This window comes from Symsagittifera roscoffensis, chromosome 2 (genome assembly GCF_963678635.1).
Source record: "Symsagittifera roscoffensis chromosome 2, txSymRosc1.1, whole genome shotgun sequence".
NCBI lineage: Eukaryota > Metazoa > Xenacoelomorpha > Acoela > Convolutidae > Symsagittifera > Symsagittifera roscoffensis.
This window is the reverse complement of record NC_087063.1, coordinates 61,571,836-61,586,320: the sequence shown is the minus strand read 5'-3', so window position 1 is coordinate 61,586,320 and position 14,485 is coordinate 61,571,836. Positions and strand designations below refer to the sequence as shown.

At 31.8% G+C, this 14,485-nt stretch overlaps 1 protein-coding gene across 1 annotated transcript in view; it reads right to left on the bottom strand.

Annotated features, from left to right (window-relative positions):
• Positions 1–6,039, bottom strand: part of LOC134839588 (rab-like protein 6) — a 323,021-nt gene extending 316,982 nt beyond the window's left edge. The window contains exon 1 of the mRNA XM_063855191.1: positions 6,030–6,039. The gene's annotated coding sequence lies outside the window, so the exon portion shown is untranslated. The remainder of the gene's footprint in view (positions 1–6,029) is intronic.
• Between the last annotated feature and the right edge of the window lie 8,446 nt (positions 6,040–14,485).

The window sequence follows — 14,485 nt, the reverse complement described above, 5'->3', positions numbered from 1 at the left end:
TGAAAAATTGTTGATTTCATAGTTTTATGGATTCGTATTTTCTCTCGGTTCATTTTCCGTTTATTAAAAAATATCATTTTTGTTACCTTTTTTACCTAGTACTATTTTCTAACAACCTAATTTGTTAAGCATGGATTTTTTTTGATTGGAATTTTTTAAACTATAATTGAAAGTTCTGTAGTGTGTCATTTTACCACCTCTGATTTTGAAAAACTTGGTTTTTTCAGTTTTTTTTTTACTACCAAATGGTTTAAGCTATGTTGCATTGGCTTAGCTACATTATAGTTTTCCATATTGAAGGCAAAAAAATCCTGTTCGACAAAATCAGGTATTATGAAAAGGTAAGGGATTGTGTTTTTTGGTTTTACATTTTTTCGAAGTTGGACGAAATGAGACGCTTTTGAAATGAGACGCTTTCGAAATGCTTTTCGCATTTCACCAAACAATTTTTTGACTAATTTTTGGATACTTTTGAGCTTGTTTCCAATAACTATCCTGCCAACTTTGGGCTAAGTTTTTAGGTTCAATCGAGAAACCCAGTTTTGGTAATATTTTATGTCTGAGCTGCTTCAACCTTCTCATTGCAGAAAAAAAAGAGAGCTTTCGGAACTCTCTAATCAATTTTGAGATGAAGGGTTCAATCAAAAAAACCGGTTACGAGAAATTTTCCGATAGAAGAGGGGACTCCCTATTTTTTGTTAGGAAAATTTTTTGAAAATGGGAAGATTGCAATTCTCACTCTTCTCACTTATCTTAGTAGAAAAGCAGCTTAAGTTTCGGGCAAAGTCGAATTTTTGAAATTACCCTCTTCATCCAGCATAAATAAAACAAATTCCAAAAATAAGAAAACAGCCACCTTCCAGTTCTACTGGGCCCCTAAATTTCTCAAGTTGAGGTTTTATTTCTTTAGTTTTTTTCAACATACTTTTTTTCGAATTATTGTTTTTTTAATTTTTGTGTTGCATCACAATAGGTGCAAAACTCAGCTTCCCCTCTGTGAAAAGTTCAATTCCAGTTTCGAACTAAAAATTATATAGTCTTGAAGCTCTTTGAATTTCAAGAACAACTTATGGCTGGTACTTTTTGATAAAATTAACTCAATTAAGGAATAGTGTTAGGTAAGTTATTTTTAGTTTACGCTGAGAAATATTTAATTGAGCCAAAATAAATAAAATGAGCCAAAATTGACACATCTTTCAAACGAGAAAATGTCACTAAAACAAGACCCTAACGCTATGACCTATGCTAAAATAATGGAACAATACAAAAACTAGTATTTATATCCAATTATGTTATTGATAAAACTATCTCTAGAAAATATTTCAAACAAACCAATCATGATCCATAATTAACACTTACAAATAATTGCAACGCTGAAACTATTTATAGTTTCAGCAACAGAACAAAATAAATATAACTTAGAAGACATTTATTCTCCTTCGAGACAGTTCCTGATATCTAATTCGCAAATACCAATATACACTAGATCTATTAATACTAGGAGATTTAAGAGTAACTTTAAGGTTGGTATTAGACTAAGAAGTTGCACGAATCTATCCGGCCGAAAATAAGATCAGCGTGACGAATAGACGGTGTACCTCATCTGAAATTAATCTATGAGTGAACCACCCCGGACATAAACTCAGTAACTTTAAATTATTAAACTAAAAACTGGTCGGGAACAAAACGAGGATCTTTTAGCGAGGGTTTATGTGCCAAAATAGATGATCTATGAAGAAATATTTTGTCAGAAAAGCCATACAGTTGGAAAAGTCAATGAACGCAGAGTAATAAAAAAACTGGCGTGTTTTCTGCTACCTTTGCGATAAGCGAGGTATTACAACAGGGTACTAGACTTTTTCCGTAAATAACTTGAAAAATGGTCAATTTAGGAATGACTAAATTTCGTGAAAAATCAAATAAAAGTACCTCATCTCGAATTCGTAGTTTTTTGGATTCGTATTTCTTTCGGTTCATTTTCCGTCTATTTAAAAATATCATTTTTGTTACATTTTTTACCTAGTACTATTTTTTAACAACCAATTTGTTAAGGATGGATTTTATTTTGATTGGAATTTTTTAAACTATAATTGAAAGTTCTGTAGTGTGTCATTTTACCACTTCTGATTTTGAAAAACTTGGTTTTTTCAGTTTTTTTTACTACTAAATGGTTTAAGCTGATGTTGCATTGGCTTAACCACATTATATTTTTTTCCATATTGACGGCAAAAAATCCTGTTCGACAAAATCAGGTATTATGAAAAGGTAAGTGATTGTGTTTTTTAGTTTTACTTTTTTCGAAGTTGGACGAAATGAGACGCTTTTGAAATGAGACGCCTTCGAAATGCTTTTCGCATTTCAACAAACGATTTTTTGACCAGTTTTTGGATACTTTTGAGCTTGTTTCCAATAAGTATCCTGCCAATTCTTAGGCTAAGTTTTTAGGTGCAATCGAGAAACCCGGTTTTGGTAATATTTTATGTCTGAGCTTCTTCGACCTTCTCATTGCAGAAAAAAGAGAGCTTTCGGAACTATCTAATCAAATTTGAGATGAAGAGTTCAAACAAAAGAACCGGTTTTGAGAAATTTTCCGATAGAAGTCGGGACTCCCTATTTTTTGTTAGGAAAATTTTATGAAAATGGGAAGATTGCAATTCTCACTCTTCTCACTTATCTTAGTAGAAAAGCAACTTAAGTTTCGGGCAAAGTCGAATTTTTGAAATTACCCACTTCATCCAGCATAAATAAAACAAATTCCTAAAATAATAAACAGCCACCTCCCAGTTCTACTGGGCCTCTAAATTTCTCAAATTGAGGTTTTATTTCTTTAGTTTTTTTTTCAACATACTTTTTTTCGAATTATTGTTTTTTTAATTTTTGTGTTGCATCACAAAAGGTGCAAAACTCAGCTCGCCCTCTGTGAAAAGTTCAATTCGAATTTCGAACTAACAATTATATAGTCTTGAAGCTCTTTGAATTCAAGAACAATTTATGACTGGTACTTTTTGATAAAATTAACTCAATTAAGGTATATTGTTATGTAAGTCATTTTTTGTTTACGCTGAGAAAAATATAATTGAGCCAAAATAATTAAAATGAGCTAAAATTGACACATCTTTCAAACGAGAAAATGTCACTAAAACAAAACTCTAGCGCTATGACCTATGCTAGAATAATGGAACCATATAAAAACTAGTATTTATATCCAATTATGTTATTGATAAAACTATCTCTAGAAAATAATTCAAACAAACCAATCATGATCCATAATTAACAGTTACAATTAATTGTAACGCTGAAACTAATTATAGTTTCAGCAACAGAACAAAATAAATATAACTTAGAAGACAGCTATTCACCTTCGAGACAGTTCCTGATATCTAATTCGCAAATACCAATATACACTAGATCTATTAATACTAGGAGATATAAGAGTAAGTTTAAGGTTGGTAATAGACTAAGAAGTTGCACGAATCTATCCGGCCAAAAATAAGATCAGCGTAACAAACAGACGGTGTACCTCATCTGAAATTAGTCTATGAGTGAGCCACCCCGGACATAAACTCAGTAACTTTAAATTATTAAACTAAAAACTGGTCGGGAACAAAACGAGGATCTTTTAGCGAGGGTTTATGTGCCAAAATAGATGATCTATGAAGAAATAATTTGTCAGTAAAGCCATACAGTTGGAAAAGTCAATGAACGCAGAGTAATAAAAAAACTGGCGTGTTTTCTGCTTCCCTTGCGATAAGCGAGGTATTACAACAGGGTACTAGACTTTTTTCGTAATTAACTTGAAAAATGGTCAATTCAGGAATGGCTAAATTTCCTGAAAACTCAAATAAAGTACCTCATCTGGGTAGTTAGGTTAATAGGTGGAGTACATCTGAGGGGTAAATAATTTTTCAAATGAGGCTATTGAAAAATTGTTGATTTCGTAGTTTTTTGGATTCGTATTTTCTTTCGGTTCATTTTCCGTTTATTTAAAAATATCATTTTTGTTACCTTTTTTACCTAGTACTATTTTTTAACAACCCAATTTGTTAAGGATGGATTTTATTTTGATTGGAATTTTTTAAGCTATAATTGAAAGTTCTGTAGTGTGTCATTTTACCACTTCTGATTTTGAAAAACTTGGTTTTTTCAGTTTTTTTTTTACAATTAAATGGTTTAAGCTGATGCTGCATTGGATTAACCACATTATATTTTTCCATATTGACGGCAAAAAAATCCTGTTCGACAAAATCAGGTATTATGAAAAGGTAAGTGATTGTGTTTTTTAGTTTTACTTTTTTTCGAAGTTGGACGAAATGAGACGCTTTTGAAATGAGACGCCTTCGAAATGCTTTTCGCATTTCAACAAACGATTTTTTGACCAGTTTTTGGATACTTTTGAGCTTGTTTCCATTAAATTTCCTGCCAATTCTTAGGCTAAGTTTTTAGGTGCAATTGAGAAACCCGGTTTTGGTAATACTTTATGTCTGAGCTGCTTTTACCTTCTCATTGCAGAAAAAAAAGAGAGCTTTCGGAACTATCTAGTCAAATTTGAGATGAAGAGTTCAATCAAAAGAACCGGTTACGAGAAATTTTCCGATAGAAGTGGGGACTCCCTATTTTTTGTTAGGAAAATTTTATGAAAATGGGAAGAAGGCTATTCTCACTTATCTTAGTAGAAAAGCATCTTAAGTTTCGGGCAAAGTCGAATTTTTGAAATTACCCACTTCGTCCAGCATAAATAAAACAAATTCCAAAAATAATAAACAGCCACCTCCCAGTTCTACTGGGCCTCTAAATTTCTCGAATTGAGGTTTTATTTCTTTAGTTTTTTTTTCAACATACTTTTTTTCGACTTATTGTTTTTTTAATTTTTGTGTTGCATCACAATAGGTGCAAAACTCAGCTTGCCCTCTGTAAAAGTTCAATTCGAATTTCGAACTAACAATTATATAGTCTTGAAGCTCTTTGAATTTCAAGAACAATTTATGAATGTTACTTTTTGATAAAATTAACTCAATTAAGGTATAGTGTTATGTAAGTTATTTTTTGTTTACGCTGAGAAATATATAAGTGAGCCAAAATGAATAAAATGAGCTAAAATTGACACATCTTTCAAACAAGAAAATGTCACTAAAACAAGACTCTAGCGCTATGACCTATGCTAGAATACTGGAACCATATAAAAACTAGTATTTATATCCAATTATGTTATTGATAAAACTATCTCTAGAAAATATTTCAAACAAACCAATCATGATCCATAATTAACACTTACAATTAATGGTAACGCTGAAACTATCTATAGTTTCAGCAACAGAACAAAATAAATATAACTTGGAAGACAGTTATTCTCCTTCGAGACAGTTCCTGATATCTAATTCGCAAATACCAATATACATTAGATCTAATGATACTAGGAGATATACGAGTAAGATAAAGATTGGTTTTAGACTAAGAAGTTGCACGAATTTATCCGGCCGAATATAAGATCAGCGCGACGAACAGACGGTGTACCTCATCTGAAATTAATTTATGAGTGAACCACCCCGGACATAAACTCAGTAACTTTAAATTATTAAACTAAAAACTGGTCGGGAACAAAACGAGGATCTTTTAGCGAGGGTTTATGTGCCAAAATAGATGATCTATGAAGAAATAATTTGTCAGTAAAGCCATACAGTTGGAAAAGTCAATGAACGCAGAGTAATAAAAAAACTGGCGTGTTTTCTGCTACCCTTACGATAAGCGAGGTATTACAACAGGGTACTAGACTTTTTTTCGTAATTAACTTGAAAAATGGTCAATTCAGGAATGGCTAAATTTCCTGAAAACTCAAATAAAGTACCTCATCTGGGTAGTTAGGTTAATAGGTGGAGTACATCTGAGGGGTAAATAATTTTTCAAATGAGGCTATTGAAAAATTGTTGATTTCGTAGTTTTTTGGATTCGTATTTTCTTTCGGTTCATTTTCCGTTTATTTAAAAATATCATTTTTGTTACCTTTTTACCTAGTACTATTTTTTAACAACCCAATTTAATAAGGATGGATTTTATTTTGATTGGAATTTTTTAAGCTATAATTGAAAGTTCTGTAGTGTGTCATTTTACCAATTCTGATTTTGAAAAACTTGGTTTTTTCAGTTTTTTTTACAATTAAATGGTTTAAGCTGATGCTGCATTGGATTAACCACATTATATTTTTCCATATTGACGGCAAAAAAATCCTGTTCGACAAAATCAGGTATTATGAAAAGGTAAGGGATTGTGTTTTTTGGTTTTACATTTTTTCGAAGTTGGACGAAATGAGACGCTTTTGAAATGAGACGCCTTCGAAATGCTTTTCGCATTTCAACAAACGATTTTTTGACCAGTTTTTGGATACTTTTGAGCTTGTTTCCATTAAATTTCCTGCCAATTCTTAGGCTAAGTTTTTAGGTGCAATTGAGAAACCCGGTTTTGGTAATACTTTATGTCTGAGCTGCTTTTACCTTCTCATTGCAGAAAAAAAAAGAGAGCTTTCGGAACTATCTAGTCAAATTTGAGATGAAGAGTTCAATCAAAAGAACCGGTTACGAGAAATTTTCCGATAGAAGTGGGGACTCCCTATTTTTTGTTAGGAAAATTTTATGAAAATGGGAAGAAGGCTATTCTCACTTATCTTAGTAGAAAAGCATCTTAAGTTTCGGGCAAAGTCGAATTTTTGAAATTACCCACTTTGTCCAGCATAAATAAAACAAATTCCAAAAATAATAAACAGCCACCTCCCAGTTCTATTGGGCCTCTAAATTTCTCGAATTGAGGTTTTATTTCTTTAGTTTTTTTTTCAACATACTTTTTTTCGACTTATTGTTTTTTTAATTTTTGTGTTGCATCACAATAGGTGCAAAACTCAGCTTGCCCTCTGTAAAAGTTCAATTCGAATTTCGAACTAACAATTATATAGTCTTGAAGCTCTTTGAATTTCAAGAACAATTTATGAATGTTACTTTTTGATAAAATTAACTCAATTAAGGTATAGTGTTATGTAAGTTATTTTTTGTTTACGCTGAGAAATATATAAGTGAGCCAAAATGAATAAAATGAGCTAAAATTGACACATCTTTCAAACAAGAAAATGTCACTAAAACAAGACTCTAGCGCTATGACCTATGCTAGAATACTGGAACCATATAAAAACTAGTATTTATATCCAATTATGTTATTGATAAAACTATCTCTAGAAAATATTTCAAACAAACCAATCATGATCCATAATTAACACTTACAATTAATGGTAATGCTGAAACTATCTATAGTTTCAGCAACAGAACAAAATATAACTTGGAAGACAGTTATTCTCCTTCGAGACAGTTCCTGATATCTAATTCGCAAATACCAATATACATTAGATCTAATGATACTAGGAGATATACGAGTAAGATAAAGATTGGTTTTAGACTAAGAAGTTGCACGAATCTATCCGGCCGAATATAAGATCAGCGTGACCAACAGACGGTGTACCTCATCTGAAATTAATCTATGAGTGAGCCACCCCGGACATAAACTCAGTAACTTTAAATTATTAAACTAAAAACTGGTCGGGAACAAGACGAAGATATTTTCGCGAGGGTTTATGTGCCAAAATAGATGATCTATGAAGAAATATTTTGTCAGTAAAGCCATACAGTTAGAAAAGTCAACGAACGCAGAGTAATAAAAAAATTGGCGTGTTTTCTGCTACCCTTGCGATAAGCGAGGTATTACAACAGGGTACTAGACTTTTTTCCGTAAATAACTTGAAAAATGGTCAATTCAGGAATGGCTAAATTTCCTGAAAACTCAAATAAAGTACCTCATCTGGGTAGTTAGGTTAATAGGTGGAGTACATCTGAGGGGTAAATAATTTTTCAAATGAGGCTTTTGAAAAATTGTTGATTTCGTAGTTTTTTGGATTCGTATTTTCTTTCGGTTCATTTTCCGTTTATTTAAAAATATCATTTTTGTTACCTTTTTTACCTAGTACTATTTTTTAACAACCCAATTTGTTAAGGATGGATTTTATTTTGATTGGAATTTTTTAAACTATAATTGAAAGTTCTGTGTTGTGTCATTTTACCACTTCTGATTTTGAAAAACTTGGTTTTTTCAGTTTTTTTTTTTACTACTGAATGGTTTAAGCTGATGTTGCATTGGCTTAACCACACTATATTTTTCCATATTGACGGCAAAAAAATCCTGTTCGACAAAATCAGGTATTATGAAAAGGTAAGTGATTGTGTTTTTTAGTTTTACTTTTTTTCGAAGTTGGACGAAATGAGACGCTTTTGAAACGAGACGCCTTCGAAATGCTTTTCGCATTTCAACAAACGATTTTTTGACCAGTTTTTGGATACTTTTGAGCTTGTTTCCAATAAATATCCTGCCAATTTTTAGGCTAAGTTTTTAGGTGCAATCGAGAAACCCGGTTTTGGTAATATTTTATGTCTCAGCTGCTTCGACCTTCTCATTGCAGAAAAAAAAGAGAGCTTTCGGAACTATCTTATCAAATTTGAGATGAAGAGATCAATCAAAAGAACCGGTTACGAGAAATTTTCTGATAGAAGTGGGGACACCCTATTTTTTCTTAGGAAAACTTTATGAAAATGGGAAGATTGCAATTCTCACTGTTCTCACTTATCTTAGTAGAAAAACATCTTAAGTTTCGGGAAAAGTCGAATTTTTGAAATTACCAACTTCATCCAGCATAAATAAAACAAATTCCAAAAATAATAAACAGCCACCTCCCAGTTCTACTGGGCCTCTTAATTTCTCAAATTGAGGTTTTATTTCTTTAGTTTTTTTTTCAACATACGTTTTTTCGACTTATTGTTTTTTTAATTTTTGTGTTGCATCACAATAGGTGCAAAACTCAGCTTGCCCTCTGTGAAAAGTTCAATTCGAATTTCGAAATAACAATTATATAGTCTTGAAGCTCTTTGAATTTCAAGAACAATTTATGACTGGTACTTTTTGATAAAATTAACTCAATTAAGGTATAGTGTTATGTAAGTCATTTTTTGTTTACGCTGAGAAATATATAATTGAGCCAAAATGAATAAAATGAGCTAAAATTGACACATCTTTCAAACGAGAAAATGTCACTAAAACAAGACTCTAGCGCTATGACCTATGCTAGAATAATGGAACCATATAAAAAATAGTATTTATATCCAATTATGTTATTGATAAAACTATCTCTAGAAAATATTTCAAACAAACCAATCATTATCCATAATTAACACTTACAATTAATGGTAACGCTGAAACAATTTATAGTTTCAGCAACAGAACAAAATAAATATAACTTAGAAGACCGTTATTCTCCTTCGAGACAGTTCCTGATATCTAATTCGCAAATACCAATATACACTAGATCTATTGATACTAGGAGATATACGAGTAAGATAAAGATTGGTATTAGACTAAGAAGTTGCACGAATCTATCCGGCCGAATATAAGATCAGCGTGACGAACAGACGGTGTACCCCATCTGAAATTAATCTATGAGTGAGCCACCCCGGACATAAACTCAGAAAAATCAAATAAAGTACCTCATCTGGGTAGTTAGGTTAATAGGTGGAGTACATCTGAGGGGCAATTAATTTTTCAAATAAGGCTATTGAAAAATTGTTTGATTTCGTAGTTTTTTGGATTCGTATTTTCTTTCGGTTCATTTTTCGTTTATTTGAAAATATCATTTTTGTTACTTTTTCTACCTAGTACTATTTTTTAACAACCTAATTTGTTAAGCATGGATTTTATTTTGATTGAAATTTTTTAAACTATAATTGAAAGTTCTGAAGTGTGTCATTTTACCACTTCTGATTTTGAAAAACTTGGTTTTTTCAGTTTTTTTTTTACTACTAAATGGTTTAAGCTGATATTGCATTGGCTTAACCACATTATATTTTCCATATTGAGGGCAAAAAAATCCTGTTCGAGAACATCAGGTATTATGAAAAGGTAAGTGATTGTGTTTTTTAGTTTTACTTTTTTTCGAAGTTGGACGAAATGAGACGCTTTTGAAATGAGACGCCTTCGAAATGCTTTTCGCATTTCAACAAACAATTTTTTGACCAGTTTTTGGATAGTTCTGAGCTTGTTTCCAATAACTAACGTGCCAATTCTGAGGCTAAGTTTTTAGGTGCAATCGAGAAACCCGGTTTTGGTAATATTTAACGTCTGAGCTGCTTCGACCTTCTCATTGCAGAAAAAAGAGAGCTTTCGGAACTATCTAATCAAATTTGAGATGAAGGGTTCAATCAAAAGAACCGGGTACGAGAAATTTTTCGATAAAAGTGGGGACTCCCTATTTTTTGTTAGGAAAATTTTATGAAAATGGGAAGATTGCAATTTTCACTCTTCTCACTTATCTTAGTAGAAAAGCATCTTAAATTTCGGGCAAAGTCGAATTTTTGAAATTACCCACTTCATCCAGCATAAATAAAACAACTTCCAAAAATAATAAACAGCCACCCCCCAGTTCTACTGGGCCTCTAAATATCTCAAATTGAGGTTTTATTTCTTTAGTTTTTTTTTCAACATACTTTTCTTCGACTTATTGTTTTTTTTTAATTTTTGTGTTGCATCACAATAGGTGCAAAACTCAGCTTCCTCTCTGTGAAAAGTTCAATTCGAATTTCGAACTAACAATTATATAGTCTTGAAGCTCTTTGAATTTCAAGCACAATTTATGACTGGTACTTTTTGATAAAATTAACTCAATTAAGGTATAGTGTTATGTAAGTTATTTTTTGTTTACGCTGAGAAATATATAATTGAGCCAAAATAAATAAAATGAGCCAAAATTAACACATCTTTCAAACGAGAAAATGTCACTAAAACAAGACTCTAGCGCTATGACCTAGGCTAGAATAATGGAACCATATAAAAACTAGTATTTATATCCAATTATGTTACTGATAAAACTATCTCTAGAAAATATTTCAAACAAACCAATCATGATCCATAATTAACACTTACAATTAATGGTAACGCTGAAACTATTTATAGTTTCAGCAACAGAACAAAATAAATATAACTTAGAAGACAGTTATTCTCCTTCGAGACAGTTCCTGATATCTAATTCGCAAATACCAATATACACTAGATCTATTGATACTAGGAGATATACGAGTAAGATAAAGATTGGTATTAGACTAAGAAGTTGCACGAATCTATCCGGCCGAATATAAGATCAGCGCGACGAACAGACGGTGTACCTCATCTGAAATTAATTTATGAGTGAACCACCCCGGACATAAACTCAGTAACTGTAAATTATTAAACTAAAAACTGGTCGGGAACAAAACGAGGATATTTTCGCGAGGGTTTATGTGCCAAAATAGATGATCTATGAAGAAATATTTTGTCAGTAAAGCCATACAGTTGGAAAAGTCAATGAACGCAGAGTAATAAAAAAACTGGCGTGTTTTCTGCTACCCTTGCGATAAGCGAGGTATTACAACAGGGTACTAGACTATTTTCCGTAAATAACATGAAAAATGGTCAATTCAGGAATGGCTAAATTTCCTGAAAACTCAAATAAAGTACCTCATCTGGGTAGTTAGGTTAATAAGTGGAGTACATCTGAGGGGTAAATAATTTTCAAAAAAGGCTATTGAAAAATTGTTGATTTCGTAGTTTTTTGGATTCGTATTTTCTTTCGGTTCATTTTTCGTTTATTTGAAAATATCATTTTTGTTACTTTTTCTACCTAGTACTATTTTTTAACAACCTAATTTGTTAAGCATGGATTTTATTTTGATTGAAATTTTTTAAACTATAATTGAAAGTTCTGAAGTGTGTCATTTTACCACTTCTGATTTTGAAAAACTTGGTTTTTTCAGTTTTTTTTTTTACAATTAAATGGTTTAAGCTGATGCTGCATTGGATTAACCACATTATATTTTTCCATATTGACGGCAAAAAAATCCTGTTCGACAAAATCAGGTATTATGAAAAGGTAAGTGATTGTGTTTTTTAGTTTTACTTTTTTCGAAGTTGGACGAAATGAGACGCTTTTGAAATGAGACGCTTTCGAAATGCTTTTCGCATTTCAATAAACGATTTTTTGACCAGTTTTTGGATAATTTTGAGCTTGTTTCCAAAAATTATCCTGCCAATTCTTAGGCTAAGTTTTTAGATGCAATCGAGAAAACCGGTTTTGGTAATATTTTATGTCTGAGCTGCTTCGACCTTCTCATTGCAGAAAAAAAGAGAGCTTTCGGAACTATCTAATCAAATTTGAGATGAATGGTTCAATCAAAAGAACCGGTTTACGAGCAATTTTCCGATAGAAGTGGGGACTCCCTATTTTTTGTTAGGAAAATTTTCCGAAAATGGGAAGATTGCAATTCCCACTCTTCTCACTTATCTTAGTCGAAAAGCATCTCAAGTTTCGGGCAAAGTCGAATTTTTGAAATTACCCACTTCATCCAGCATAAAAAAAACAAATTCCAAAAATAATAAACAGCCACCTCCCAGTTCTACTGGGCCTCTAAATTTCTCAAATTGAGGTTTTATTTCTTTAGTTTTTTTTTCAACATACTTTTTTCGACTTATTGTTTTTTTAATTTTTGTGTTGCATAACAATAGGTGCGAAACTCAGCTTCTCCTCTGTGAAAAATTCAATTCGAATTTCGAACTAACAATTATATAGTCTTGAAGCTCTTTGAATTTCAAGAACAATTTATGACTGGTACTTTTTGATAAAATTAACTCAATTAAGGTAGTGTTAGGTAGGTTATTTTTTGTTTACGCTGAGAAATCGAAACATCAAATTCCACTTTCGAAACTAATATTTGATTACATTGAATTGAACTCAAAAAGAATACTTATACTCAAGGGCACACATAGATGCGTTAATCTGCATGGTTGCCCTTTCATTAGTTATTAGAGCTTTTAAATCTTTTCCTAGAAAAATGAAAAATAAAAAAATCATTTGCACCTTCATAGGAGTCTTATCTACGTTCATCGACTCTTATAAACTGAAAAGTTGTCAAAACAACCATATGCAAAAAAATTCTGAATTTTGACTCGTATGATGCGTCCAGAAAAACAATCGCTGACGTGAACGCCAAATATCTACCGAGTCGCACCTAAGCCGGCAATACACTAAAGACACCTATTGGGTAAAAAAATCAACACAAAGGCAAAACAGAGCTTTGCACCACTTGCTACACAACATAAAAATAGCAGTGCAAGCTAGCAGACAGGAGAAGAAAGCCACTAAATCAAAAAAAAATTCAAAAACATTTCCAAAAACCACAAATTAAAAAAATCTAAATGTTGTCTGGAATCATATTCTATTTGCGGAAAAAAAAACGACCAGTAATACAACCGACAGCAATTAATATAAAATGAAAAAACAATCAACAAGCGGTAACTAAGCCGAAGAAACAATTTCCCGTTGAAACAAAAATATAATTGTTGTCATGAAAAACTTCTATTGAAGAACTATAAATTCTATTCAAAGAATATTTACAATTTGTGCGATCCGGAATAAAGCATAAAACCCCAAATTATGTCACTAAACCGATTACATATAAGCCGAAATCATTTAAGCCAATCAAAGTTTTTCAGCCAAAAAAAAACAAAAACGGCAAAATATACGAAGTATTAAAATTTAAAATTGCAGGAGTAACTCAAAACACTGAAAGCAACTACTTCGAAAATTGCGTACAAAAAAAACCAATTCTACGGTGTGGCAACTAAGCCGACAAAACATAAGCAGACAAACTACAGGCCTACAGTTTTTGGTAAGGAATACTTCCACTTTGAAAAAAAAAGACTCGAACCCACGACCTTTGCCGTCCCAGGCTCAATCTTCACGTCCCGACTAATTGCCGGACTCGAATAAAAATTTGAATTCATTATGAACCAAGATACAAGCGATTCAAGAGGTTCTGTAAAACAACCTGCTAACTAGAAAAAATAGTCTATACTCCCGTTTGATAACGCTTACTAATCGCAAGCGTATGAATTAGTTGTCACAAAAAATTTGGAAATTAAGATTCAAAAATTTACACTTTTACACTTATCATTATTTAGAATAATAATTTATTTTTGCCCTTCAAACGGCACAAAATATATTGAAGCTGCCAAAAAAACAAACCGAATTTATTTAGGATATAAAGCCTTTAAGTAAAAAAACAAAAGCATAGAAAATAATCAAAGTCAGGGCTAGTATAATTATAACATACCCAACAGACAATGAGTCAATGAACGTAATTTAAAAAAATACAAAACTTTTTTAGTTTTTCAAAGATAAAAATTGATGCCCTTCAAGCTTTGAATTTCGAGATTAGTTTATTAATGGCTTTTTTGATATAACTAGCCTAATTTGAGAAAACTGGCTCAATACAAAAAATATTTAGTTCGCTTCTCTGAAAATTATACTCCCCTTTCGAAACTCAACTTAATCACATTGATGTTCACTAGTGTTTTTCTTCCTTTTTACAAAGTAATT